The sequence below is a fragment of the Ambystoma mexicanum genome, chromosome 7q, assembly GCF_040938575.1.
Source record: "Ambystoma mexicanum isolate Mex_15411 chromosome 7q, UKY_AmexF1_1, whole genome shotgun sequence".
In the NCBI taxonomy this organism is placed as follows: Eukaryota; Metazoa; Chordata; class Amphibia; order Caudata; family Ambystomatidae; genus Ambystoma; species Ambystoma mexicanum.
This window is the reverse complement of record NC_090941.1, coordinates 222,238,760-222,263,488: the sequence shown is the minus strand read 5'-3', so window position 1 is coordinate 222,263,488 and position 24,729 is coordinate 222,238,760.

Below are 24,729 nucleotides of genomic sequence, written 5' to 3'. Positions count from 1 at the left end.
GAATGTGTAATTCAATTTGGTATGTTTGTTTTCCCCTAATCACCCGGAGTGCTATCCAATTTTAAACCCTGTACCCTCTACCCGGTGTTCCTGCTTCCCGTACCTATCCAAGCAACGTTCCCTAACCCTCTTTCCCCGCTGGGGTTGCGGATGCCTGTGTAAGCCCCAAACTTGCAGGTGCCAAAACCCTAGAGGGGGTGGTTGGTTCGTGCCACTCCTAAGCCTGGACTACAGAAGGCCATGACAATGATGTCCAAGTTTGTTCGGATTGTGCATGTGTTCATGCACGTAGTACATTTTCATGCATTCCCTACTTTCATGTGTCATTCCTCCTCCCCTCTCCTGCCACTCATTCCAGTTATCCAGTGTGCCAACACCTGTCCCGACTGCATATCCCTGACCCTCCTTCCCCACCAGGGTCTCAGAGGCCTGTGTGAGTTTGACCTTGCAGGCACCCGGGCTACGGTGGGGGTGGTTGTTTCGTGCCACTCCTGCGCCTGTACACGGGACCTGTGACAGTACACATCTGTTCATGGTGAATCATTCTATGTTATGTACCACACATGGTTCACATCCTGTTGTGACATTGTTTTACTGTGCTACCTTGGTTGTTACATCATTATGGTAGTACTTGGCCTTTGTGAGGTACTGCTACGTCAAGTCATCTACTGGAGGGTGTTCTGGTTCGTTTTGATGGCTTGGATTTTGTGATTTTGCAAATGAGGGTGGACTCTGAGGGTGCAGGCACCTTTTTACACACAAGGTGGGAGATGGTGACGAAGGGGAAGGGTGATCCTGTGGCCAGGTGAAATTGATGGTTGAAGGCTCCATGACCCAGGTGCAGTTGTTCAGTGGGTCATGGTCATTTGTGAGGGAGGGGGGGTGTTTTGTTGTTGATAGTTGCCTTGCCCTGCAGTGTGATGGGAACCCTGACATTGTAATTGTGGTATCCTATGTACATGTTGTGTTCTGCTGATCAATGCCTGTTCATGTGGTGTGTTTACCTTTCAGGTGTGAGGGGATAGTTGTGGTTTGACATGCTGGGGTGTACACATGGTGAATGTTCACATGTGATGTGTAGAGGACACTGATGGTCACTTGATTGCACATGCATATGTTGAGTGCATGTCCTTTCTGACCCACACACTTGCACTATGATGCACTACATGTACAACCACCCTTGGATATCCACGTGTACACTCTGTTTGCCTTCTGGTGCCCACTATGTCTCTGCAGCACATGTTCTGTGACCAATTATGGATCCTGTACATGCCTAATTTGCTTTTTGATGTGGTTTGTCGCTTAGATGTGATGCTCAGGGTGTGCATCACACACAATAGCTGTTCACTGTGCTGTGCGCTGAGCAGTGTGTTGCAGGAGTTGGACACGGCACACAGAAGCTGCAGTGTTGATTTTGCAATGCACAATGTGCATGTAGACAGGCATTCATTGTTATGTTACGTCTACAACTTTTGTAATGCATTTGGGAATTACTTATTTTGGGTGGGAAGTTGTTGGTCAGTCATTTCATCTGATTCCATGTCAGGCATCATTGTCTGATGCCACTGTACATTTTTGACATGGCAATTTGTACCTTATTGGTACTGTGTTGGTGTATGGCTATTGCTTGCCATGTCATGTTGTGGTTTGGGAGGGTTTGAGTGACATAACAGTGATAGTCATGGCCTGTTTTGGAGGTGTGTGTGATTCACACCTTACATGCCAGGGTCATCCGCTTCTCAAAGCAACTAGCTGGGGGTAGATCTCTCTCCGCGGCAGGGGCCTCCCTCTGGAACAGCCTTCCTGCCTCACTGGAACTTGAGGAGAACCATCTCCGGTTCCGGAAGCACCTCAAGACCTTCCTCTTTGCTTCTGCTTTCTCTCTCCCCCTCCCTTGCTAAATTCTTCACTGGAACTGCACTGGATCTGCAACTGGGCCACTCTCACCGACCTCGGTCCCTGGCCCAGCCACTCTCCACTTGCACTGCCTCCCTGGCAACCCCTGCACTGCAGGACTGTCTCTCTATCCCTATAGCCCCCCCTTCCCAGCACTTGTCTGCACTTACCTTTGAAGTTGCCACCAGCTGGCCTATGTATTTGTTTTTTATTCTACTTACCCTGTATTGCACTCCCCCCTCCCCTTCCCATTGCACTTTTCCCTTCCTCCTACCCCTGCACTTGCGCAATCTAAATGACACCTGGCCTAGTAGTATCGTTGTCTGTCTTCCCTTGTTCCCCCCTCCCTGCCTCGTCGCACCGTGAAACACTTGTGTATAGGCACGTTACAAATGCCATATCATGTCATGTCATATGTCATATGTGTGCCTTTTGGTCACACAGGATAGCTTGTGTTTAATTAGCTGGGGATGCAGACAATGTGGCACTTCCATGGCAACTATCTCAGGGTGGTAGGGTTGTGACAGTTGACTGTCTCTTTGTCATCATTGATTGTCACCTGGTATGTGCCAGGCCTGTGTGCACTCCGCAGGGGTGGGAGTTTAGGTAAAAAATGTGGCCACAAGCTGGGTCCAGGGCTTCCTCGCCACATGCCCTGTCCCCTCCCATGTGCAGCGCCTGTGCCTGTGGTTGGGGATGTGGGGGCACCACCATGTCCACCGGTACGCCCTGCCGTGATGCAACATTGTGCAGGACACATGCTGCCACAATGATCCTGCACACTACTCGGGGTGCATAGAGTAGCTGCCCGCCAGAGTGGTCAAGGGAGCGGAAACGTGACTTGAACACTCTCAATGTGCGCTCCACTATGGCCCTGGTTGCAATATGGGCGGCGTTGTATCTTACCTGGGGTGGTGTGGTGGGGTTCCGGATTGGCGTCATCATGTGGTTGCTCAGAGGGTAGGCACTGTCCCCTGGGGAGGTGTAAATGGTTGTGATTATTGGGGTTTGTTTATTTGTGTGTGTGTGTGTGACATGCATGCATGTGCAAGGCCATTTGTACTCACCTAGGAGCCAGGTGTCGCCATGCTGCCCAGCTTCCAGGGCCCGGCTCAGGGCGGACATTCTGTATACGAAACTATCATGGGTGGAGCCAGTGTAGTTTGCATAGACAGAGGTGATGATTCCCTTTGCATTGCATACCACCTGTACATTGATGGAATGCCAGTGCTTGCGGTTTCGGTAGATGTGCTCAGTGGCCCTAGGTGGACGTAGGGCCACATGGGTGCAATCTATGGCACCGAGCACTTTGGGGAAGTGTGCCACCCTGAAAAAATCCAGGACAACTGCCTGCCTTTCTGCGGGTGTTCTGGGCATGTATATGTGCCTGCGGACTGAGGGGCGCGCTGTCATGATTGCCAGTACCTGGTGTAGGCAGCGTGACTGCGTGGCCTGTAAGACCCCCCCCACTATGGCAGTAGTCCGCTGAAATGACCCAGTGGCCAAGAAATGCAGGACATTGAGCACCTTCTCCAAGGGGCTCAATGCTTGGGAGCAAAGGGTGGGGGATGTAAGGTCATCTTCCCACTCCCTGACCAGGTCTAGGATGATATGGGGTGGAAACCTATACCTGCCGTAGACCTGGTCGTCAGGCATCCCAAAAAGGCTTGTCCGTGGTGCAAAAATGCATGCCCTGGCTATTCTCCTCCTCCTGCGGTGTCCCACGATCAGTGCTGCGACAAATGGGGCATTCATCGTAGTTTGTTGTTTGCGCGCACTTTTATACTGTGCGCAGGGACGCTTCCGCCTGCCTTCGTGTGGCAGACGCGTTGACGCCTGTGTGCGTCTTTTGCCGTGTGCGGGTTTCCCGTATTGGAATCCATGAATACGGGTTGTTCGCGTGCATGTGGGCGTTCCGTGTAGTTCCCTGCAGTACTTCCCCAGTTACGCCTTCTTTTTCACGCGTTATTCCCCATTCCGCGTGTTATGCCCACTGTTCCGCCCACTTTGGTTGTGTGCGCTGCGCTATGTGCGCTTTTGCTGTGCGCGTAGCGCACGCCGTGTGTGCCCGCGTGCGCCATGGCAGGATTTGGCGCACGGACAGTGGGAAACACGTGCAGCGTCTTCCTTGAATCGCACGCGTGCGCTGGGTTTCTCACGCTTGCGCCACCTTGCGCCTGCTTGCGCTGGGATTTTCGGTGCGCGTTTGCTCAATGAAATGACCCCTAAATCTTTTCTCTATTACTCCTCTTTCTTTGATATTTAGTTTGTTATAACAAAGTTTGCCAGACATATCAATTAAATTAGTACCTTGATCTTTAAGTATTTTTTTGGTTTTTTAATATAAATTTTTTTTTCTCTTAGAAACTCTCCTGAGGATCCCTTTTGACCATTAAAAAGGGTGAAACACGTGTAGAGAGTATGCAAACAAAGAGTGTGCAAACACTGTGTAAAATAAAATCATGTTTAAACAATTTTTGACCAGTGTGGAAACACTATTTTGGCTCTCACCAACTAAAGTTGAATATTACTTTTGGATTGGCGCAAGTGGGAATGTATAACTTTATTGAATCTACAATCTGGCAATCAAGATAACAATACATACCCAGAGCTGACAACCAAACATTGTCTTTATATACTTTCACTAAAATCAAAATTTTATTTGCCCAAAGAAAAAAGTCCTCTCTAATTGATTTCCAATTTTTAACTTTCAAACCATTGTTACAAGGTCTTATGACAAGGAGGCCCTAACACAGTGAGGACTTACCACTCAGATATCTTGCCATTGCGAGACCACCCGATCACAAGCTTCTACCACTACAAGGCCTCCAATACAGGAAAAGGGAATATAACTGCCACTGGGATAGTTTTCGTCTAGGTAGTTTCCACCTATCTCAGTCTCGAACCTGGGATAGTTCTGCCCCAGGATAGTTCTTCCCTCAGCATAGTTCTGCCCCCTGGATAGTTCAGTCACTGGAAATGTTCTGCCCTGGCAATATCTCTGCCTGTGGGATAACTCTGCTGGAATAGCACAAACAACACAGCCCAAGGAAAGAGAAAAAGAAAACATGAGGAAAAACAGAAAAACCTGACCCACCAATCTGATTGAGAAAAAAAAATAACCAAACAAGAAACCCAGCACCCAAGCAACAAGCCCACAACACAAAAATGCATCATGCCAGGAAAAACCGACACACAAGAAATAACCAAAACAGAACACACCAAATGGAACAAGGCCAAGCATCTCAAACCAACACGACTGTGAATCAACCAATACCAAGAAATAGAACATTGAACCACCCACTGTTAGAGAGCCCCTTTGCTGGAACAAGACCAAGACCAAAATCACTCTACTTATTGTGTAACCTATTGTGTACCTATCAACTTACCACCCGCTTAAGCAAACAACCAACCACAGGCATCGTAGGCAGGAGGAATGAACAAAACACAACAGACAGACGTAAAATCCACAGAAGCGCAACTGAACAAAACAACCCAAACACACCATTTGTCACAAAAAATTGGTGAGACACAAAGAGTCATCAATGCAAGCAGACAGATGACCCAGAAGAAAACATCAACCCAATATGCAACCTTCTTGACCTACTCAAGGAAGAAACAGAAACAACAAAACTGAAGGCACAATCTGATGGAAAAATAAATCAACATAAACTGAAATCACCAATGCCACCATCAAAAGACAAACAAAACCCAGAAAACAAAATGATTCACTGCAACAATGCAATTGACAGATCAATGTCAAGACACATAACAGAGATTTACGAAACTGCTAAGTTATGGAGGGACAGACATCCTGTTCCTCACCGAAACCTGGTTAACTTCAAATAATTGAAACAAGCTAACTGAGAAGGAAAAAGAGGAGGAGGCCTAAAAGTTGCATACAATGACCGCTAAAGATGGCAACGGCACCACCACTTAATATCCCAAACTGCAAATAACTCCTTCGGCATTTAGCCTTAGACCACCAAACCAACCTATCATCCATACCCATCAACAGACCACCGACATAAAACCCTACTTTCCCGGACACACTTGCGGATCCATCATCAACATTGCCATAATATATGATCACCTAATCATACTGGTAAATTTCAACATCTGGTCTGAAGAAAAAAACATTGACTCACCTAAAACTCTAACAAATCAGCTGGCAACTATGCATGTATGATATTAATTGGTGAAGGGAGCAACACAATAGGCCACACACTAGATGCAAAACCTGGTCACAACTGCACCGCCAATACAAATCTTCTGTAGTGACCACCTCATAATACGCTTCGTGATCCATCCACCAACACGAAAACTAGCTGACCTCCCAACAAATCCTCCAATTCAGCGAATCATCGTCTTGGACTCATCCAACATCGAAGAAAGAACTGAGACAATCCAAAAATGGATCACAAAAACACTAGATGACATTGCACCAGAAAAAATGTTCACACACTCACTAAAGAAAGAAATTGCGAGATGGTTCACACCGGACCTCTGAACGGAAGCGCCCCCAAATTCAGCACGATCCTCCCCGCAATGAGAGACAATAAGGGACTCTCCCGTAGTGGGAATAAGACCAAGACAGAGTGCGGGTGAGCGTAAGTGGGAGTTTATCCAAAGAATAGGGCATGCAAAGAACTCTGCAACCTCCGAGAGCGCTCTGTCTGACAATAGCAAAGACAGGCGTATTTCTAATACAAAAAACGTCATCAGAACCTACACACTATAGGGGGCACAAGTTAACTGGGATTGGGTGGCGTCGACTAACTATAGGTGTTGCTGCAGCGTGGTTGGTCTTGGCGTGAGGACGTCACTGGTCAGCCTCGTGGGTTGGGTTGGGCCTGGCAGGCCAGCTTGAGGTCATCCGAGCGGTGCTGGTATGCTGGGGCAGCCTGTGACAAAGATGAATACCTTTCCTGACTCGTTTGCCCTAGGCCATGCACACTGCAGTTATTCAAGAAACGACATCTAAGTTCATCAATAAATCGCTCAGCAGTTTGTCTTATAAAATAAACGCAACACATGAGGAATGCACCTCGTGAGAGGTCCGGTGGTTGTCGGTTGGGGTGAGATTTACCTGTGTCCTATTGACCGGTATTTTAGGTCGAGGGGCTGGGCTCTGGGGCCTGAGCCGAATGATACATGTCTGTCTGCCGCGTTAGAAGTTTTTATATAAATGGGTCTCTGTGTCTTGTCCCAGTGATGGGGGTCGTCATGATTCTTGGGGTGGTCTAGGGGGGGTAGTGGAATTTACGAGAGGGTGCTGGTAGATCAGTAGATTCAAACGTGGGTTTATTACCGTGCTGTAAATAACACAGGTGGCGGGCTATGGCCTTGGGTGCGGTACCGGGGCCTCTGACTCTCTGAAGCGGCTCCAGCTTGGTTGGGGGAGGTGAGGGAGCGCGGCACATGCCTTAGCTTCTTTATCTGGCAGGCTTGGTAGGGTGGGAGGGAGAATGGCCTTGCATATATTCACAAAGGTTTTTTCCTCGTGCGTTGCTAACTTTTGAGTGCAGAACTTTTATAATGTTCCGCCTTATTTTGATGTTATTTAAACACACATATATATTTCAATTTCGTTACACATTTCTTTAATACAGTCGGTCCGAGTACCTTTTCATTACCTAACATTATATTTACTACATGGTGTGATTATTTTATGTACATTAGACGTTACACGAGGTAGTTCTAGGTTATGGCCTACAGAGATTGATGCTCGCTGCTTTAGGTGATTAAGAAAGCATATATGAGTTCAGGTTTCTACATAAAATTGTAAGAACACTTATACAGATAAAGGCTATACATTTGGTCGACATCTTTCTCGGTGGTTATAGCAGCACTAGTCCAGACCTGGGGTGGTATCATGTAACGTTACATCTTTATGGTTTATTCACAGTTTACAGGATCTGTTTAAACAGAGGTAGTTCGTTAATACCAATACTTGAATTATTTTCTACTTTCTTCAGATAGTGATGCTTCAGCTTTTTTCCCGTCACCCTGGCCTCGCGGACCAGGTCGTGCGGGGTGCAATATTACATTGTGAACGATAAAATGTTACAGTGTTAGCATCTCGGGTTAGCTCATACCCGACTTTCTCATGGGAACGCGCTCGCAGCGGATCTACCAGGGCTACTGCGGCGGCAGAGATGCATGAAAGGCCCTCCAAAGGTGGGGGCCTCGTTACAGTGTGCTGAACTCACGCCATGTTTGCTAGACAAGATGGCTTCTAGGCCTAACTGAATTTTGGTATATGCAGGGAACGGATACGTGTGGGCAATGTCGTCGGCGGGTGAACCCTCCTCCACCTGGGCCCGGGTGGCATGAGGGGACGGCCACCGAGTCATGGTCCTCACCTGGGGAGAAGGCTGCAGGTGAGGAGGGCCTCGCGGCCAGTCCTCCCCTACATTTCCCCCCTTTCGTTACTAAAGTAACGAATTCTTTAGCTCTTCTAATCTTCTACATTCTTGCTCCTCTATCACTGCATCATCCCATGCAGGTGTTCCTTTTCTAGGCATCCAGGCTCTGCATACCCCCCTCAAGCTCTCACCTCTTCTAGCATACTCATCTGGTGTACATGTTAAATATATACAGTCACCAGTTTCTTCCAAGTCTACCCAGACCTCCTCATACCATTCCAGTTCCACGTCTCGTGGTTCTTTGATAGTGGTGTGCCATAGTTTATCTACTATGTACTTATCACGGTACATAGGCACTAACTGGTACCTGGGAGTGTTATCTGTTCCTGTCTGTACATGTACTTCTTGTGTCGCCTTAATTGTACCACCAGAGTTGCCCATTGTCACCATCATCATTGCACCGTTAGGAACTGCGTTAGCACAACATCGGAGGCCCACCTGGCACAGGCAGAACACCACGAGGAGGACCACCACAACTGGTATCAAGAACTTCATTGCCATTCCAAGCCATGAGGGAACCCAGGAGAAGATATTGTCGAACCATGAGCTATCTTTAGCCCCACCTTCCATCTTCATCTTCTCTCCCAGGTTATGTACTGCTTCAATGACGTGGGACAGGGACCCATTTTCTGCGTCTTCAGAAGGTACGAACGTGCAGCACGCACTTCCTATTTTTCGGCAAACACCTCCATCGATCGCTGTTAACAGGTCCAGAACATACCTGTTCTGCATGGTCATTAGTCGCAGAGCTCGTAGTTCCACCTTTATTATGTTGAACCCTTCTTCAGTGTCATTGGCCAGCTGAATCAGTTCCCACCGTGTGATCTGGAGCCATTTTGCATTTGCTCTTGCTTGGACACTTGAAACTAGTGAGGCAAAAAATGTTTCCACGGAGCTGAACAGGCGATACCTGTCTGGGATCTGTGCCAATAAATCGGATGATGCTTGTGATATGTAGTTCGACGCTCGCTTGTTCCGTGATAGCTCCTCTTCTTTCCCTCCGGAGGACAGGACATAGAGGTGCGCTTCTGCAGTGGGAGACGTCGCATCCTTGTTCACATTTCCTTGCGTCCTTTTATTTTCGTCGACGTGACTTTCTGGAATCACCATTAGGGCCGAATGCAAAGTGGCCATTGAGCAGCTGCCACTCCATGCCTGGGGAAGGTGCAAGTAAGCCTGATTCCCGCATACCCAGTATGTGTCCATTAGTGCTGCTGTTCCTTTTTTCATGTCTGGGATGGTGAGAGTTTTGTTACAGTTTTTATTCGTTCCCATTGCCACTTTTCCTTCTCCCTTGAAACATAGTTCGTTTTGTATTTCACTTTGTAGCTTGAAGGGTTTCTCCATCGCTGTTACCCATGTTAGTTTAGAGATGTGTTCTTTCCATATTGGTAAGCACGTTTTTTCCATCCACCGCAGCTTGTCTGGTTGGACACCTTTCAGTGCTTCCGCTTTGCACAGTACTTCTTCATCTTTCCATTTGTTTTCGGAAAACAGCGTCCCTTGTATTGCAAAGAAAGGTTCTTTACGACAGACCACTCCAGACGCTTTTGAATAGCACGTTTTGTTGTCCTGTATCATTTTGAAAGAGACATCGTGTGCTTGGAAGGTGTTCTTTATTCTACACAGCGTGAGATGAAGGAGACATTGGGCATCCACAATGGGCAATTCTCTTGGCAACAACACTTTGGGTGTGCCTGATGCATGGGGGATGAGCGAACAGACATAACAGCTTTCATTGGTTGTCTGTTTAGCTGTTGTACTCATATCTGCATACCATTTATTTGCTTGGTGGGGGTGTCGTGGGTCTTCCATCTTGTCTAATCCTAACCCATAATACTCATCATACCCCCTCCTACTTGTCTCTCTTCTTCGCCTACTTTTCTCCCCCCTCCTATACCTTTTAGTTTCGATAGGTGAAATAATAGGCCCCCCTTTCTCATTCCCACCCCCCTTTTCCAATTCCTCATATCGGGACTTGTGTTCTGTCATCGTAATTACTTTTCCATTTTCCTCAATAAACAACAAATCGCTGTTTTGTATCGGGGCGGGAAGGGTAGTGGGGCTGTTATATATTTCAGGTAGGGACATTGTGTCATTTTCCATATCTTTATTTCTTGATTGTGACAGGGTAGCAGTGGGTGGTGCAGTATAGTAACCCCATACAAAGTGTGATCCATCCCAGACCAAAAAATCACCTTCTCTAATATTCATACTTGTAATTGAATTCGTGCCAGGGGCAAGGGTGGTGTTACTCCCCCCTCCCCCCTCGTTCATCTCGATAGAGATGAACGCTATGAACCAATATGTCACCAGGCAAAATATTGAGATGAAGAACACAATAACACACATTGATAAACCACATTCGTATGAATATGTCAATCTATCTACTAACATTTCTCTAAATCTAACAAATCTATTAGTTGCAGGCTGCCCATTCGATGCCATAGTAAATCCTGTTTGAAACATAAAAGTGCATTAAGTACAAGCATGTAAACATTTCTAACGTTGTGACATTGTTTCGACAAAGTATGGGAGTGGGTGAGGGAGGGGGTGTGTCCACAGACAAGGTAACTTTACAATCATTACTATCCGTTCATTATTTCATATATAAAAAGGAAGGTCGAGAGAAAAAAACTTCTCCAAAACCAAAAAAAAAACCCACAAAAACCTTCAAAAGTTGTAAAAAATTATATATATATATATACATATTTATTTCAGTACACTTGTCGTGCGCCAGTCGCGTTCAATGTTCATCACTTAATGCACACAAAATTCCCATCATTCATTCTGCACAACTTCATTGTCCGCAGTTGCCTGTGCCTCGTCCTGCACCTCACCTTCCACGGCGCTATAGGCTCTGCGTACGTCTGTCAAATGCACCCAGTATCGTAGGCCCTTCACCTTTACTGCTGTGGGTGTGCAAAACACTACCTCATAAGGGCCATGGAAACGTGGCGCATTCCACCTTCGCACAAAACTTCTGACATATATAAGGTCACCAGGCATTAGTTGTAATGGTTTTTCAGGCAGTGTCTCTGTTTCTGTTGTGTTCCCCTCCTCTCTTGTAGAGGGGGGGGCTAATTGCTTCGCAATTACGCGCGCTGCCCGTGTCAGTTTTTTCAAGTACTCTGTGAACTCCTCTCCCAATATCGCTGCACTTCTGTGTGCATCAGAACGTTCACGGAGAGGCGAATGCGCTGTGTGCATTCTCCTTCCCGTGACGATCTCATGCGGGGACAAATGGTGGTCTTTACTTGGCTGATTTCGTAACTCAAACAGGGCCAAAGGCAGGCAGTACATCCAGGTCTTTTTAAGGGAAAAACACAGTTTTGACAATCTGCTTTTTAACAGACCGTTCATCTTTTCCACTACGCCATTACTTTGAGGATGATAAATCGAACATAATTTGTGCTTTATTCCCAATAGCGTAGTCACTTCCTTGAATAGTTCATTAACAAAATGCGTGCCGTTGTCTGAGCGAATAACTTCGCAAATCCCCCAGCGCGGGAATACTTCCCGCACTAGGAACTTCGCGGCGCCCTTCGCATCAGGGCGCGCACAGGGGCCTGCCTCCACCCACCTCGAAAATGGACATACAACCACAATCATGTAGCGAGCCCCGTTACATCTTTCTCCCATGTCTACATAATCAATGTGGAGCTCTCTGAATGGGCCATTTGGTTTTGGTATCGTTCCTCTTAGTGTGCGCAATGTCATACCTGAGTTGTAAATCTGACATGTCGTGCATTCTAAAGCCAGCCTTGTGATGTGTTCATGGAGGCAAGGTGCAAACCAATCTTCTTGTATGTCCGCCATTATGTGTTGCTTTGCGTTATGTGCGGGAAAGTGTAGTTGTTGAAATGCTATTTCTAACAATGTAACTGGCATTACCGCTTTTCCTGAACTTTTTTGTCGCCACAATAAATCAGTCGGCGATTTGCTGCATCCCCTCTTAGTCCACAGTAATTTTTCTTCTGCACTAGCTCCCTCTTGCAGCTCTATTATCTCCTGTGTGGGCATCATGTTGTATCCTGTGGGGACCTCTTGGCTTGCTGTGTGGTGCAACATGTACTCTCCTACTTCACCTTTCTGTAAATACGAAGCTTCTTTGGCAGCGGCGTCTGCTGCCGCGTTCCCCAAAGATATAAAATCTGTATTTGTGGTGTGGGCTTGGCATTTTACGATGGCCACTGCCGTGGGGTCTTGCAGGGCCTCAATCAGTTCTTTCAATAATTCTGCATGCTGAACCGGTGTTCCATCTGCTCGTCGAAACCCTCTCCGCCCCCACCGTGCCAACCCGCCGTGTACTGTTGTTGTCATGTATGCTGAGTCTGTATATATTGTCACTGCGCACCCCTTGGCGGCATGCAATGCTTCTATTAGCGCTATTAGTTCTGCTGCTTGGGCTGAATAGTGTGATGGGAGGCGGTGTTGCACTAGTGTCTCGTATTCATCTTCCTCTAATCGTACAACTGCCATACCCACATGTTTCTCTCCTGTCTCCATGTCTATTGATGCTGACCCGTCCACGAAATACACCTCTCCCTCGTTCAGGGCATTCTCAAAAATCACTTGATCCTGACCTTCGTCACCTGTGTATGAAGCGTAGTTGTGGTTCTGCATGTCCTCTACGGTGCACGCCTCTGTGATGAATGTGGCCGGGTTCACTGTTTTACATCTTACTATGTGGATGTTTGCGCTGGACAGTATTATTTCATATGCTGTGGCGCGCTGTGTCGTCAATGTGCTCTTTGATCGCTCTAATATTGCAAAGAGTGAGTGTTCCACAAACAGTGTCACAGGACAGCCCATCACTATCGTGGCACTTTTCTCAATCGCGAACGCGGCTGCAGCTAGGGATTGCTCGCACGCGAAATGACCTTGCATTACTGCGTCTAGGGTGCCACTATAGTAAGCCAGTGGTTTGTGCCCTAACGATGTCTTTTGTGTCAGTACTGCTGTCATCAGTGTTCCTTTGCAGTGTGAAAATAAGAAGAATTCGCGCCCATAATCTGGATTTGCCAGTACTGGAGCGCTTGATATCAGCTCTTTTAGTGAGTTAAATGCTGTGTTCATCTCTTCTGTCCATTCTATGTGTTTGTTTTCCTGCTGTGCTTCTTTTAGTGCCTGTAACAAGGGCCTTGTGTACGCTGCATAATCCAATATCCATGCTCGGCAATAGTTGCACATACCCAGAAATTTCTGCATCTCTTTTACTGTTTTGGGCTCCCCAACTGTTCTAATCGCCTGTGCCCTGTCTGGTATGATCCGCTTGCCATCCTTTGATATCAGCTGTCCCAAGTATAGGACCTCTGTCAGACAGTATTGTAACTTCTCCTTGTCCACCTTGTACCCTTTATTGGCCAATAATGTCAGGAGTGTTATTGAGTCCCTTCTACACTCCTCCTCAGTTTGTGCACAAACCAATAAATCATCAACGTACTGAATCACTGTGCTTTCTACAGACAAATTCCCCAGATCTTCATGTAGTACCCTGTTGAATATGCTTGGGCTCTCGCAATATCCTTGTGGTAGTCTGCAGTGTTCGAACCTCCTCCCCCCTAGTGTAAACGCTGTTAAGTACCTGCTCTCTTCTGCTAAGGGAATCGAGAAAAATGCATTTTTCAAGTCAATAACTGTGAAGTGGGATGCCGTTTTCGGAATGTTGCACAGTATTGTCGCCGGGTTCGGGACTAAAGGGAACTCCTTCTGAATCACATCATTGAGTGGGCGTAAATCTTGTATCATCCTCCATGAACCTCCCTTCGCCTTTTTAATCGGGTAAATGCATGTATTGCATGGGGAGTTTGAGGGCACTATTATTCCTTGTGCTAGCAGTGCATCTAGTGTCTCTCTGATCCCTTCTTCTGCTTCGCGTGACAATGGATATTGTTTTACCCGGGGTAGAATTGCTCCCTGTTTCAGTTTTATTACCACAGGCTGAACCCCATGTAATAACCCCACATCATGGGGGCCATTTGTCCATATGTTAGTGGGTACTAACCTCATGTCGTCATCAAAAAATGCATGTGGTGCTCCTACTACTGCCATTAATTCAACTTGAGTTTTTCTGGCTGTAACTACAATGTCGCACGGCATTGCTAGTTCCATCACTATTTCGCCATCTGTCTCAGTGTCAGAAAATAGCTCCTCGTCCGAAAGCTCCCTCAGTGGGATATTTGCATTTGTACACAGTACTGTCCGCCACTCACATCCTTCCATGTCAACGCCAATCACACATATTCTGTTTGCTGACACGTGTACTGCGTGTAAATCCAACGATAGCACTGACCCGGGAGCAGTGTCGGGGCTTGCTATGGGGCGGAAAAGGAATTCGGCTGGGATCCTCCAATCCATCCTTTTTAGTTCTGGTACTATGAGAGCCAATGTTCTCATGCCCTCAACAAACATCTCCTCGTTTCTTGGTAACCCTCTGATCTCTTGCATGATTGTGTGGCCGTGTATTACTGCTAATATGCGGAGGGGGCATATGCCTGGCGTCGAACATACGATACCGCTCCCTGTGAATGATATTGTCATATTTAGTTTGCTTAAGAGATCTCTCCCCAGCAAATTAATGGGAGAGTGTTCATAGTACAGTAAGGGTGCTTTCACTGTTTTACCCCCCACTGTCACATCCAATGCCTCTGTGTAAGGAACTTCAATTACAGCCCCAGAGAACCCCTGCGTCTCTAACGTTCTATTAGATAACGGGAACCGGCCCTCTCTAATGCATGATTTCTCCGCTCCCGAATCCACCATGAATATGAACTGCTTGTCTCCTATCTGCGCTCCTATCAATGGTTCCTCTGATGCATTGTGGGTCGTAGATAGTACTGGACACGCAAGTGCTCTCTGTGGGCTGTCCTATGCGGGGTGTCTCATTGCCCCCCCTTGATCAAAAATGTTCCCCGAAACTACTGACACCCCGCTGTAAGGTGCGGGAGCAGGCGCTCCGTTAGCTACTGTGGCGAAAGTGTTACCTGGCGTGTATTGCATATTGTCATTATTCTGTGGGTGGTTTTGTGTTCTGTACTGATGTCCGTGTAGTTGTGCGTTACTTCTTTGTCCTACATTTTCTGGTTGTTGGTATTGTCCCATGGGGAGGCCGTAGGGGCTTCCTGGGTGGGGGTGACCGTACTGTTCTGTCTCCTGGAACCCGTTGTTTTGTCTGCTCCTGCACTCTCTTGAGTAGTGCCCCCATCTCCCACAATTCCAGCAGCTCCCCTGTGGACCTCTGGGACCCTGCCACCCATTTCCTCCCATTCCTCCAGACCCTTGTCCTCCTCTTCGGCCCCTGTACCCACCTCTTCCCCCTCTTGGGGCCCACTCTTGCCACGTTGGACCTCCGTTCTGCTCCTGCTCAGTCCACTGTCGTTGTCCTTGTCCTGTCCAATTTGCTGCTATTCTTCCTTGTATTGCTATTTGCCCCTCCTCTCCTTCGTCTCCCTCCCTCATGAGTGGGAGCCCTGCTACCGCTGCTGCAACCTTCACCAGTTTTGATTGTACCAACTTTGCCTCGTCTGCCAACCTTTTCTGTGCTACTTCCCTCTCTCTCTCTTTGATCCTTTTGCAATGGTGCACTATTATACTTTGGATCTCTGGCCACCCCTTTGCCTCAACGCCCGCTATTTTATCGAGTGCCTTCTGCACCTCTTTTGGGAGCCCTCTCTTAATGATAAAATAAAATAGAGATGTGGATTGGTGCCAGGGCGTGCCCGTTTCCGCTCTCCACATCTCCTGCACCCGGAGAATGTAATCCATAGCATCCTCCCCTTCATTCATTGTACATTGCATTACTGATTGTAAATCAGGGGTATCTGGGAATGTCTCCCGCAGTGCGTCCCACACCCTTGCTCGTACTGTATTAAAGGAAGCCCCATCATGGCGATCACAGTCTAACGTCACGGCCGGGAAACCAGCCTTAGCCCATACTCTGTCCGCTTGATCTCCTACTGCGGTTACTAGTAGGCTTTTCACATCGCCTACTGCCAACGGTATGCCGGCGGTATGTTTCTCAAATGCATATATCCACTTGCTCGCCCCTCCTGACAGCTGGGGCAATAATTTCATTAAATTAGCCTTATCCATCTGAGCCCATGGTATATAGTTTGGTCTCCCCCCCCCTCTGTGTATCAATGGAAGTTGTAACTTCCCTTTTGCAGTTGCACCCTCCCTTTCCTTAGTCGCTGCTGACTCCAATGACGCCATCTTCCCCACCCTATTTCTTAGTCGTCCCATCCATTCGTCGTCTATAGTCCCTAGCGAACATGCACCGTCCACTTCCTCGCTTTCCCCTCCTACTGCCATACTCAACCTATCACTCTCATCCAACCCTCCTCTGACATCACATAACAAGTCCTCTCTGATCCCTCTCTCTCGTGATACATCACCAATGCTCCCTTCCACTGCTCCTACCTCTATTATTCGTGTCGGCTCTTCCTCAATTCTGAACAGTATTTCCCCCTTTTTCCATCCTTCCTCAATTTGTCTACTTTCGCTCGACGCTCTAGACGTGCGTCCTGATTGTGTAGGGGCGCACGCTGTGCGCTCACATATGTCTTTTATTCTTGAGAGTTCATCCCTTGCCACAGTAAGCCTTGACTCTAAGTCACTCGTTAGCTTCTCTATATCCACCCTCTGTGTGCTTCCCTGGGCGCGCTCTCTGGTGCTTTCGTATGGCGGGGGGGCTGTTTGTCTTTGTGGTGTACCAGTTGTGGGGGGAGGCACATAAGTAGGGTCGCTATATCCTGCTGCGGGGGCTGGTTTAGGTAATATCGGGTACAAACTAATCACCTCCGCAGGTTGTTCTGTACTTAGCTGTTCCTTTTCCTCTCTTGGAATCATCAGTGGATTATCTGTGGTGGAAGGTAGATCAATATTTGGTGCCGGAGCTTTGGGTGGGGGTACTTCCTCAAACAATCTCCAGAGGTCTAATATCTCCTTCCTATTTTGCCATTGTTTCCCCTTATACTTGAGGCTAATGCATGCTCGTACCATATCAAGAACGCTTTTGTCAAAAGACCCTCCCTCGGGCCAAATCTGGGGCAGACCCTCCCCTTTCAATTCTGTTACCCATTGATCGTGATATTTATTTATTCGTTCAGCGTATCCCGGTAAGCTCTTACAAATATGTGACAAGGGAGTTTCGGCCCCCATACTCTAAATCACTAACACAGCCGTGTCCACCTTTTTTACTTTTAGTTAGGTGTAGATATGTGTATGTATACCTTTATGGCACAGACAAGAGCGGACGTCTCAAAAAATTATCACCCAACTTTATTCACTGCGCAAATCCTTTCTCACTCACCATAGCTCATCTCCTTCCCATTCCCATACACTCTCATGTGATTTCACTTGCAACTGATCAATTACTAGTTATGGTCAACACTCTCTGGCACCACCTCGCGGTCAACCGTTCGTCTCCAATACTCACACGGTGCGCGCACCCTTCACAATACTTTTCCACTCACACCTCGTCTTTTTTCCTCCCTTTCCTCCCTGGCCAGCTGTCCCTGTTTTTCTGCTAAGGTTACTATGTTCACGTCTGCACGTGCCACTACTTAATCCCCACTCCTACAAATGTGCTCCCTATTTTATAGTTCTTCTACAAGTATATTTATCTTATACCCTTTTCGCTTTCTCCCCCTGCCCCGTGGAATGGAAAAAAGAAATAGAGAGAGTAGCAATCACTAAAAAATATTCCCGGTGTCTCCCTTTGCCAGACACCAATAACTTATTTCTTACTTCTTCATATATTCCCAGTACTAGTTTAGATAGCACTATGCGGCGCCGCCTTCCACCCCCTTTCGGAGCTAGGTTTCCGTCACTTCTACCACTTCACTTATTTCTTACTCCTAATGGCCATATGCAAAGAAAAGATAAAGAAAGCTTCAAGACCCGTCTTTAGTAGACCCCCGTTATTCTTCTCCTCTACCTGTCCCCGTTCTTCTGTTCACAATTTCCCCTCCCTTCCCCTTTACGATCGCTCGCACTCAGTACTCACGTGCCCGTCTTGAACCGATAGTCTCCGAAACTGGGTCCGTCCAGGCAGTGTCACCGGTAACTCAACGGTCAGCCCCTGGCTCCGGCGAGCGGCACTCAAAGGGGATTTTTTTCCAATCGGGATCCCGTACCCTTTCTCATTGAGTGCGCACTTCTTATTGTGCCGGTCGCCGTTGGCGGGCAGCCTCCCGGAGCCGGCTCACCGTGCGTATCCCTTCTCGACCGGAGATTCTCGTGCCACAAGGGGGTCGTTAAAAAGGAGTTAGGAAAAATAATTTGGAGATATCACGTCGGGGTCACCACTGAACGGAAGCGCCCCCAAATTCAGCACGATCCTCCCCGCAATGAGAGACAATAAGGGACTCTCCCGTAGTGGGAATAAGACCAAGACAGAGTGCGGGTGAGCGTAAGTGGGAGTTTATCCAAAGAATAGGGCATGCAAAGAACTCTGCAACCTCCGAGAGCGCTCTGTCTGACAATAGCAAAGACAGGCGTATTTCTAATACAAAAAACGTCATCAGAACCTACACACTATAGGGGGCACAAGTTAACTGGGATTGGGTGGCGTCGACTAACTATAGGTGTTGCTGCAGCGTGGTTGGTCTTGGCGTGAGGACGTCACTGGTCAGCCTCGTGGGTTGGGTTGGGCCTGGCAGGCCAGCTTGAGGTCATCCGAGCGGTGCTGGTATGCTGGGGCAGCCTGTGACAAAGATGAATACCTTTCCTGACTCGTTTGCCCTAGGCCATGCACACTGCAGTTATTCAAGAAACGACATCTAAGTTCATCAATAAATCGCTCAGCAGTTTGTCTTATAAAATAAACGCAACACATGAGGAATGCACCTCGTGAGAGGTCCGGTGGTTGTCGGTTGGGGTGAGATTTACCTGTGTCCTATTGACCGGTATTTTAGGTCGAGGGGCTGGGCTCTGGGGCCTGAGCCGAATGATACATGTCTGTCTGCCGCGTTAGAAGTTTTTATATAAATGGGTCTCTGTGTCTTGTCCCAGTGATGGGGGTCGTCATGATTCTTGGGGTGGTCTAGGGGGGGTAGTGGAATTTACGAGAGGGTGCTGGTAGATCAGTAGATTCAAACGTGGGTTTATTACCGTGCTGTAAATAACACAGGTGGCGGGCTATGGCCTTGGGTGCGGTACCGGGGCCTCTGACTCTCTGAAGCGGCTCCAGCTTGGTTGGGGGAGGTGAGGGAGCGCGGCACATGCCTTAGCTTCTTTATCTGGCAGGCTTGGTAGGGTGGGAGGGAGAATGGCCTTGCATATATTCACAAAGGTTTTTTCCTCGTGCGTTGCTAACTTTTGAGTGCAGAACTTTTATAATGTTCCGCCTTATTTTGATGTTATTTAAACACACATATATATTTCAATTTCGTTACACATTTCTTTAATACAGTCGGTCCGAGTACCTTTTCATTACCTAACATTATATTTACTACATGGTGTGATTATTTTATGTACATTAGACGTTACACGAGGTAGTTCTAGGTTATGGCCTACAGAGATTGATGCTCGCTGCTTTAGGTGATTAAGAAAGCATATATGAGTTCAGGTTTCTACATAAAATTGTAAGAACACTTATACAGATAAAGGCTATACATTTGGTCGACATCTTTCTCGGTGGTTATAGCAGCACTAGTCCAGACCTGGGGTGGTATCATGTAACGTTACATCTTTATGGTTTATTCACAGTTTACAGGATCTGTTTAAACAGAGGTAGTTCGTTAATACCAATACTTGAATTATTTTCTACTTTCTTCAGATAGTGATGCTTCAGCTTTTTTCCCGTCACCCTGGCCTCGCGGACCAGGTCGTGCGGGGTGCAATATTACATTGTGAACGATAAAATGTTACAGTGTTAGCATCTCGGGTTAGCTCATACCCGACTTTCTCATGGGAACGCGCTCGCAGCGGATCTACCAGGGCTACTGCGGCGGCAGAGATGCATGAAAGGCCCTCCAAAGGTGGGGGCCTCGTTACAGTGTGCTGAACTCACGCCATGTTTGCTAGACAAGATGGCTTCTAGGCCTAACTGAATTTTGGTATATGCAGGGAACGGATACGTGTGGGCAATGTCGTCGGCGGGTGAACCCTCCTCCACCTGGGCCCGGGTGGCATGAGGGGGCGGCCACCGAGTCATGGTCCTCACCTGGGGAGAAGGCTGCAGGTGAGGAGGGCCTCGCGGCCAGTCCTCCCCTACACCTCATGGCACTAAAGAAAACTAATAGGAAGCGGGAATAATAATAGAGGCAAAATTATGATTAAAAAAAATCACATACCAAAGACAAATACGACTATACAACGACAAAATACTCAAAGCAAAAAAAACATACTACAACAAATGGATCACAAAACTCAAGCAACATCCAGAAAGAGATGTTAAACATCAAAATAAATGTGTTGCATACTAAGGGATACAAAAGGGATGTAAAGTGGGCAGGCACAAGTATGTGGGGAGCAGAGAGGTAAGAGTCATATTTCAGCAGGGCCACAACAGAGTGGCTGAGTGCTAAAACAGCAAAGTTCGACATGAGTGATACAAGGCAGAAAAATCACGAGGGCAGATAGGGATGGACAATAGGTATTACAGTTTCAATAGGCTAATGTAGAACAGAAGGAGAGTCATTGGTGATGTCATAGCTGGAGTAGTATGAGCACAGGGAAGAGTTTATGGAAAGTGATGAGCATCCACACTGCTGAACTGGGGCCTAGGGGTTTTACGATACATCAGCTGATTGATGCAATATAGTCATGGCGTGGGGTAATCATATTGAAACAGAGCGAGGAAAGCACCAAGAAAAGTCAGAACAAATGCAAAAGGAACAAAAAATGTGAAATCGTACAACCATTGTTTCCAGGAGGGCCTTCCTTGGACGGAAAGGGTCAGCCATACGTTCGCCTTTCCTGTCAGCTTTTGCTGTTGGTTGATGACTTTGCATGCTAGCTTGTCTCAAGCAAATGTAATAAAAAGGGTTTCAGCGAATAAGAGACTGTTTGGGCCATCATAGAAGCAGCAATGGTGCGGCAAACGTTGCAGGGTCATCTCCCTGCAGGTGCAGTCTCCATGCTCCTATGTAAAAACCGTCAGCCATGTTTGGGGAAACAATCATTAGCAGTGAATATACTAGCTAATGGAGCAAGTACCTTTGAAACTGTTTATCAATCATTGGCAAATAGTGAAGCATGTGGGCAGGACTTATCAATCATGTGCAAAGATGAACATTCTTATGCATTTGATAGCAAAACATGCATTTCGATGAAATGACCAATAAAAAAAGTACATAGAAATGTCATGATAAGTATTGGCAATGTGAAAATGGATATTGCAGTTAATCGTAATACTTGGCAGTGGGATATGTTCAGAATCAGTTGATGGCATTCTGGGGCAAAGGAGCAAGACCCTACACTGCTGATGACAATCATTAGCAATTTGTAAGATATTTGGCTTCAATTGTGAATTGTTGACAAGTGGGCAAGTACCTAGGCATTTGATGGTTTTATATGGCAATGGCAAGTACCTCAGAATTCTATGACACTTACTGGTCATATGTTGCTGATAGCTGCGAGTGGAACAGGCAATTGTGAAATTAGTGGCAATCTGTAAAAATTGAGTAAGTACCTAGGCATTTGAAGAACATATCCAGCAATGGGGTTAGTACCCAAGCAGTTTATGACACCAGTGTGCAATGTGGTAGGTATCAATGCATTTGATATCAAAAGGAACAGAGACACATCCTTGTGTGAATCCTCTCACATCGTGATGATGAAAACAATGAGGGCTCTACTGAAGATCACAGAAGTCTCCAGTATCCTGAAAGTCATTATTCAAATGCCTTCTCAGAACATTAATATGGTGTTAATCCCCAGTTCCAAGGGCTGGAATGGGGGTAATGGGCCGGCAGCACAAGTTATCGGCCCGAGAAAAGCAAGGGTGGATAACAAGGGCTACGGGCCGTTACCCCCCCCCGACCCCCACCACCCCTGTTCCAGCCCTTGAAATGGGGGATTGAGACTATTAGCACTCCAGGTTGCCAAAGTGGTAACCAGGCTGCAAAAAAAAAAAAAAGAATTGTCCTTTGTTCAATGGAACGCTGCAAGTGTCCTGTTGAATGAAGGAAACTACTTTCCCAAGATGGCTGCACTGGAAAGGGAAGGCGGTGCTCCATACGGAGCCCCTCTTTCCTGTCCAGGATGGTCAGTGGGAGCTGGGGAGAAGGAGCGGCTGCGGCATCTGCAGAAATAAGGCAAATGGGGGGTGGGTTGGGTGAGAAAAAATAAAAACAAAAGGAACAGATGGTGGGGGAAGATGGCAGCGCAGCGGGGGAGCCAGCCATCAGGCAACATGGAACGCATTTCGGCAGTTCAAGTCTGTGTTCCGAGCCACCTGATTAGCTGGCTCCCTCCGCCGGGGTGATAACATGTGTTGAGCTGCTGTGCAATATTTAATGACCTGGGAGAGGGTGAATGTCCTGTGGAGTCAGACAGCCTTCTCATATTGCGTAAGTCTGTGACTTGCATATTTTCTGAGCAAATATAAACTTACTGTAGGAAGCCCACATCTTTCCTACAAATGTCAGTTAATTGTGAAATAACCCCTTTGTTACTGTTGCCCATTGTACAAACACTGTATTAACGCACCAGCTTTCCCTTTGCAGAGGATTTCCACTGACTACCTACAGCCTTGCATACTGCCAGAAATGACTCCCTTTTCCATTGATTGCCAAAAAATGCACAGGAACATTCCCCGTTATCATATAATGTCCATGAACATTATCTTTTCCAAGGGTTACCTTCAAATGCCCAGAATCGTATCCCATTGCCAAGGTTCGCAATGACTGCCCAGGGAATTGGTATACATCCATGAATTGCCATCACACGCACAGACACATGTTCCTTTGCCAAGGATTGCCTTCAATTTTTCAGGTTATTGGCTCAATGTCAACCTCCTTCTCACTTTGGCCAGATTCCGTAAACATCTGGTGATGAGACATTACTGACAAAACATCTTTGAAGGAGGGTGCAGCATTTCTTCACTGCCCCGGGCATATCTATTCCCATGTATTCACTATAGAAACAGGCGAGGCTGGAAGAGGGCAGGAACACTACAGAGTGTTCACCCAGAGCATTCTCTTTACCATCTGCCTTTATGCTGCCACTGACAGTGGGAGTGGTGAGATGGGAGCGTGAAAGGAAGCAAAGTCCTTGCAATGCAACAGATGCTTGGTGTCGCCTTTGCTGCAGTGTCCCAATTTCTTTCCCCACTACTGCTACCTATGGCAGCTGTACCAAGGAAGAAGCTGGGACAGGGGGCGCTGCATCTGTGGGCTTGCCAGACTGACCATCCAAAGAGAAGTGAGGTGCAATGGAGAGGAGTCCTGCTCCTTCCCTGACAGTATAATACCTGATTTAATTGGCAAGTCGTGTTCCCACTGGCAACACCCAGATAAGATCTATAGAGTAGGGGAAAACAATTTCTAAAAAAGTCTGTCACTGTCAGAGACTTGACACATGATTTACAAACATGTTTAAACATGGGAAGTCCCATTGAAAATAATTTTGCAAAGCAGGTCCTTGCTGTTGTTTTATCTTGTCCATCATTTTAAGGGGAGATGAACATGCATGTGTATCCCATTGCAATGGACCATTATGATTGATTCCCTTTCAGTGTTTGGGCTCACAAAGGATTGACTGTAACAGGCTAAGAAGAAGCACAAACAATTGTGGTGTGTGTGAATCATCCGACATATGCCACATATACCATATGCCATTTCTTGTTCTGCCTTCCTCTGGGGATATTTCCCAAACCATACAAGTGAACCAAATCCATAAACGGTTGCAGTTTTGTGTCTTCTTCTTCCTTACGTGTGATTTTGTTCCTCTCCTTTTCCTCACCTAGATCACCTTTGCATTGATATGCCAATCAGAGGTAGGCTCTTGTGAAGCTCTGATCAACCCTAGAAAAAAGTGCCAACGCAGATTAAGTATGGGGGAAAAAGGTATTCTTAAACTACAAGCTGGTCAAGAGGCATGTTTAGACATGATTACTGACACAATAATGCAGACTCATTTGCAGTTCCACACTGTTACACCTTAAGACAGTGAAAGGCAGATGGCATGTCTCTGAAGCATTGCACTGGTGCTTTAAGTGTGACTGCACTTCTGAGGGAGTCAGTAGTTAATGTCCATTTTGCATTACCGACATATAGAATGATTATGGATTACACCTTTGTTGATAGTGAGTGGCATATGGCGTGTGTTTGAGACTGAAATATGGCCCAAAGATGCTTCATCTCTGTCTAATTCTCCCTGTGAAAAGATGGCAGGAAGCTACACTAGAAGCACCAGAGGGAATGAGGCTGAATGACAGTGCAGTGAAATAAATACA